This window comes from Pinus tabuliformis, chromosome 9 (genome assembly GCF_031772625.1).
Source record: "Pinus tabuliformis cultivar Carrire ecotype Pingquan chromosome 9, CPIR1, whole genome shotgun sequence".
Taxonomy (NCBI): domain Eukaryota; kingdom Viridiplantae; phylum Streptophyta; class Pinopsida; order Pinales; family Pinaceae; genus Pinus; species Pinus tabuliformis.
In genome coordinates, this window is record NC_142307.1 from 603,474,628 (window position 1) to 603,479,901 (window position 5,274).

Here is a 5,274-nt window from a genome sequence, read left to right on the forward strand (position 1 = left end):
GTATAGTTGGCAGAGATTGTTAATGTGTTCCCCAGTCCCAAAATCCTAATTTCCTTTCTCCCTAATACCTTTGATACAAAATATCCCTTTTCCCTTTCAAACTGTCATAAAAACCCTTCCCCTCCCTATGATCAAATAAGTAAAGATCCCTGTTTCCCATTAGCATCAATGGCCATTTTAAATGTTGAAAAAACAAAGTATGCTCATGAAAGGCATTCAAAGACAAAATAAAAAGGGAGCAGCCTGTTAATTGCTTGTGGTTGATGCTACCTCATACCCTGATGATCATACCCTCATTCTCTCCATGATGAAAATTTATATTGTCCTTTCCCTTGGTGATCATAACACCTATTTTCCCTAATAAAGTATTTATTTGCAAATGATGAGAGATAGAATGACATATTTGACATTATGTGATTATTTCCTTCAAATTCCCTGTTGTTTATATATATTTTCCCTTTCCTTATGTAAATCCCTCCCCTAACATTTCCCTCATGATTTTCCCCTTGAAAACAGCATACTTCTCAGCATTTTTGCAGGCAGGGCAGCAGTCATCTTGGCTTATTTGTTCCACCTTGCTCAATAACATCATGTCAACCACTGAGACTAATGAGCAAGGTGATGACCGATCTTCATCCACGGAGGTTGAGACACAGCGGAGGCCTCGTAAGGGTGGCAAGGGTGGTCACCACAAGAGAGAAGAGCCCACATCCTTGGCAGAGTTGCAGGCTTGCCCATTGGCAGTGACTGGCTTTCAGTACATGTCATGCTATCAGTTTTGCGAGAGGCTTGCACAGATTCAACATCATAGGGAGCTGGCCCGGTTATTTGTTTTACACCTTCATGACGGGCAGGTCACCCTTGCAGGGGTGAATTTTGTGTTTTCTCCAGAGGCTATTTCACTGGCTACCGGGATACCCAATGTGGGTGAGGTGTGGCCAAAGCGCAAGTGGCTGGATTTTGTTTACTTTGAGCCATATGTCAGGCCAACATACATACACAACTTGTCAGGGAACTTTCCTTTCAGATTCCTCCGAGAGGAGTATGCTCCGATCATGCGGCTTATCATGCATTACTTCACATGTGAGGGAAGGTTTTCACGAGTCTTTGCTTGTCACATTCGCCTGTTGATGCACTTTACCCGAGTGAGGATGATGAACATCCCGGTTTACTTCTTCCAGGATATTCAGAGGATGGTGTTCGTGTTTCAGAGGCAGTCCCCAGCTCAGCAGCTCAGGAGCTTGTGTCATCATGGTCTCATCCAGCTGGTTGTTTCCCATCAGCTGAGCCAGCAGGGCATTTCTTGGGCAGATTTTATCTCCCGTGAGTTCTTCACACAGCCACAGCCACAGCCACAGCCAGAGGTCATTCATGAGGTGGGAGGTCCATCACATAGCCCGAGATTATTGTTCCGAGACATGTGGCTTCTTCACCTCGGGTCACCTATCAGAGAGGTCCTAGGACCTTATTTGCAGCAGCTCGACGAGTATTTTCTCCACAGCAGGTGGAAGGGGTCTCGTCATCTTCTTCAGATCAGCGAGTGTTATCTCCACACCAGGTGGAAGGGGCCTCGCATTCTTCATCAGCAGAGGCAGTACGGGAGGGCAAGCAGCCCATGATTGAGGATGAGAGAGCTGGTGATACACATGATGATTTCATTGGTCGTGATGCCCGCTCTCCTTCTTCAGATTTTTATGAGATTATCAGGCAGAGAGAGGAGGAGAACTCGTGTGTTGCAGCAAAAGCTCCAAATGGCTCAATGGACCATCACTTATCTAGAACAGCGCACCAAACAATTAGAAGAAGAAAAAGAACTTGATGAGCTATGGAGGATCCGCAATGATCGAACTTTGAACCGTAGGAGGCCCGGTGACCCATTGCCTGCTGACCGGGAGTCCATGCTTATCCGTGTGAATGCACACTTGGAGAGATTGTTGGAGAAGGCAAATCGTGACAAAGAGCTGCTACGCAACATGAAAACACACTATTGGGCAAGATTGCATGTTTGCAAGGCTAAAATGAAAATTCTCCGAAGGAAGCTGTCAGAGGCCCAGAAGAAGAAGAAAAGGACAAACCCACTCCGTATCTTGGCTGAGGCATCCCTCACTCACCATGGTACTCATTAGCCTTCATCCAGCAGCAAAATCAAAAAATTTTGAGAGTTTGGAGCATTTTGGAAATTTTTTGGAAATTTACAGGTTTTTGCCTATGGAGTGGTCTCACCCCCGCGCGACCACTCGGGAGGACTGCTCAGAATCAAAAAAAGTTGACATTTTTGGAAAGGGCATGCAAAAACTAGAATTACCTATACTTGGGTCAACTTGATTTTGAGATTTGGGCCTCCAAAAGCTCAAAATACATCAAATTTTGACTTTCTGCCCACTTTTTGAGTTGCAGAAAGTGACCTTGGGAGAATTGACTTTTGAGGGGTCAAATCAACTCCAAATCCAGAAATTCCACTTGGGATGGAAAGTAGACACACAGAGCTTTCCAATGAGCCATCTTGCACTTGATTTGGACAAATGGAACCCACTCAAAAGTGCTGCAAAGGGGCGCGACCACTCGCGCTGAAAATTGCCAGTTTTGACTTTTCGGCCTGCAAAACTCTTTTTTACCTTGGTTAATCATTTGTACTTGTAAATGATGGATGTATGGATAATTTTCATGGCACATTGATAGATTTAATCTCTCAACCCTTCTAGAAGCTTCCTTGATGTAAATAGTGAATATTTAATGCATGGATGAGTTAGCTAAGTTTTAGAGGCAAGTTGTTTTGACTGCCTATTATCTAGTGCTAAGTTTAGAATTAGTTCAAACTGCTCCTAGGAAGCTGAGCTCACCCCTAGAGGTGGGGAAAGGAGTTAGATGGTCTATATTATGCCTTCTCTTGCTCATTTTCATGGTTGGACTCTTGTGGGAGAAGTATTATTGCATATTGTACATCTATTACTGCAATTTAAGGAAAAGGAAGGCCAGGGTTTTGCAGACATCATTGTGGATTCTTGTGGATTGTTGTGTTGATGGTGTGTTCTCTACATGTTATTGTAAGTGTGTTTATGTGTTCCATCTCTTTCTTTGCTGCTAATTGAACAGATGAAGTGATAAAGTTTGAATTCATGCATGCCATGCTCAGCTTTTAATTTTGTTCAATATCTATGTTTTCCACTGTCTAAAGAGGATTCAAAGTTGTTGTTTGCCCTCTTTAGCTCCTCCTCTATCATTCCTGATCATCCATCTCAGATTAAGGCATCAGCACTCACTCCTACCTTGCCCCAAAGACCCCTGCAAAAACTGAGCCCAATCCCCGCACCCTGAATTGCACTCCCTCCAATTGCCACCAAAAACCCCAAAAATCTTTAAATCAACCTCCCTTATCAATTTACTAGCCTAAAATCTTTATTCCAAATTGGTCAGCTTATCCTATTGAAAGATCTACCGAATCTGACCCGAGAGAGCCTTCTCATACCTCGTAGGGCTAGCTACGAGGTGAAATGGTTTGATGTAGCCTTGAGAGTTTGTCTATCTCAGCCTAGGTGAATTCCAAGCGCTAACAGTAGGTATGTAACAGACTTTGAGTAAGATATTTATTTGTTAGAAAGAAATAAAATAGGGATTGAGTTGTCATTCAGTTAGGCTAGGATTGACTCGAAAATGAGAACACAAATGTAATGGAGAAGGATTTGCTTGAGATGATTGAGATTGAGTGAGTCAGCGGAGGTGTGATAGAGACAGATTTTTGAGGTTGAGACAGAGGTCAAATAATACTGTTGTTAATTGAGAAGAGAGGCCAAGACTGTAATTCCTATTTTATTGAATAATTGAAATGAGTTTGTGTTGGTGTTAAGTCTTGGTGCCGAATTTCATTTTCACCTGTGTATCGGCGTTCGGACCCTCATAGGTAATTCTTTGGGTTTAATGCTCTATTTATAAATTCAATGTTTCATGTGGTTTATCATTAATCATGACAATTTGGGGTTAGGTTAATCTTGTGGTAAGTTATAACCTTCCTTAAGCGCTTTATTTAAAGTTTTGATTAAGCACGTGGATTGTATTTGATGAGTGGGAAGCGGTATATCAGTGCTGAAAAAAGTGGTAAGTGGTAATATCCAGTTGCGCAATTAGCCTCAGAGCTCGACATGTAGAAAATTGTGGAGAGAGAAAAATGTTTTATTGCATGCCTTTGAAGTGATAAATACTATGCTAGAGCCACATGATGTCACATGTTCAACCATTGGATTAGACGAAGCAGATCGGCGGTTGGTAAATATCGGGCTATTTGGTGATCGAAGAAAGTGATAGCTGTTAGATCTAGAGAGAGGAGCTCAACAGTGTAAATCAAAGCGCTGGTTAAAGCCAAAGTCAAAGTGGGACCTGTAGTGATTAGTTAGTTTAGCGAGACCTCAGTGAAATAGGAAGCACATACGAATCGTCCAACACAGCTGATTAATTATAGAGTTAACTTTAGTCTAATTAAGACTATCACTTTGATTCCATCATCTCCTTCGATCATTTTGGATCAGAGCATAGAGATTGAAGTTTTGTGCAGTAAACATGCCACCAAGGAGAGGAGCTGGCATAGGTCGAGAAGACCTGAAGCACACACAATTATACTTGATGAGATCCAGAGTCTGCATACAAGGATGGACACAATGGAGACTGCTCAGAGGAGAGGCCTAACGAAGGAGTTTCCACTGTTACAGAAGAAGATTCTAAGAAGAAGTAGAGAGAGGGAAACCGAAATACCAAAGTTATCAGATGTTGGCTAAAGTAGGAGGAAAGCCAAAGGTGGAAATTCCTTTGTATGAAGGGAGTCTCGATGCAGAGGAGTTGATGGAATAGATTAGATCATGGACAAATGTTTTGACTATGAGGAGGTTGAGGATAAAAAGGGTGAAATTTTTCAGTTAAGTTGAGGGTCATGCAGCTAGGGTGGGATGAGCTACAAACAATCAGAGTAAGAAAAGGAAAGTCCAGATCAACTATGGGTAAAATGGTTAGTAAAATGAAAGCTAAATTTATGCCTAAAGATTATCAGTTAAATATTTTCAAACATTACAAAATTTAAGGAAAAAAGGAATGTTTATCAAAGAATCCATAAGAGTTTTTAGGTCTGAGTATTAAGAGCAGGACATGCAGAGGTAACATGGAGAAGGTAACCAAATAATCATGGCTTGAGATATGAAATACAAGATGAGATCAACTTGCTGAATCTAAAGACAATTGAAGATTCCTATCAAGCAGGTTTGAAGGCAGAAGAGAAGATGTTGAGAAACA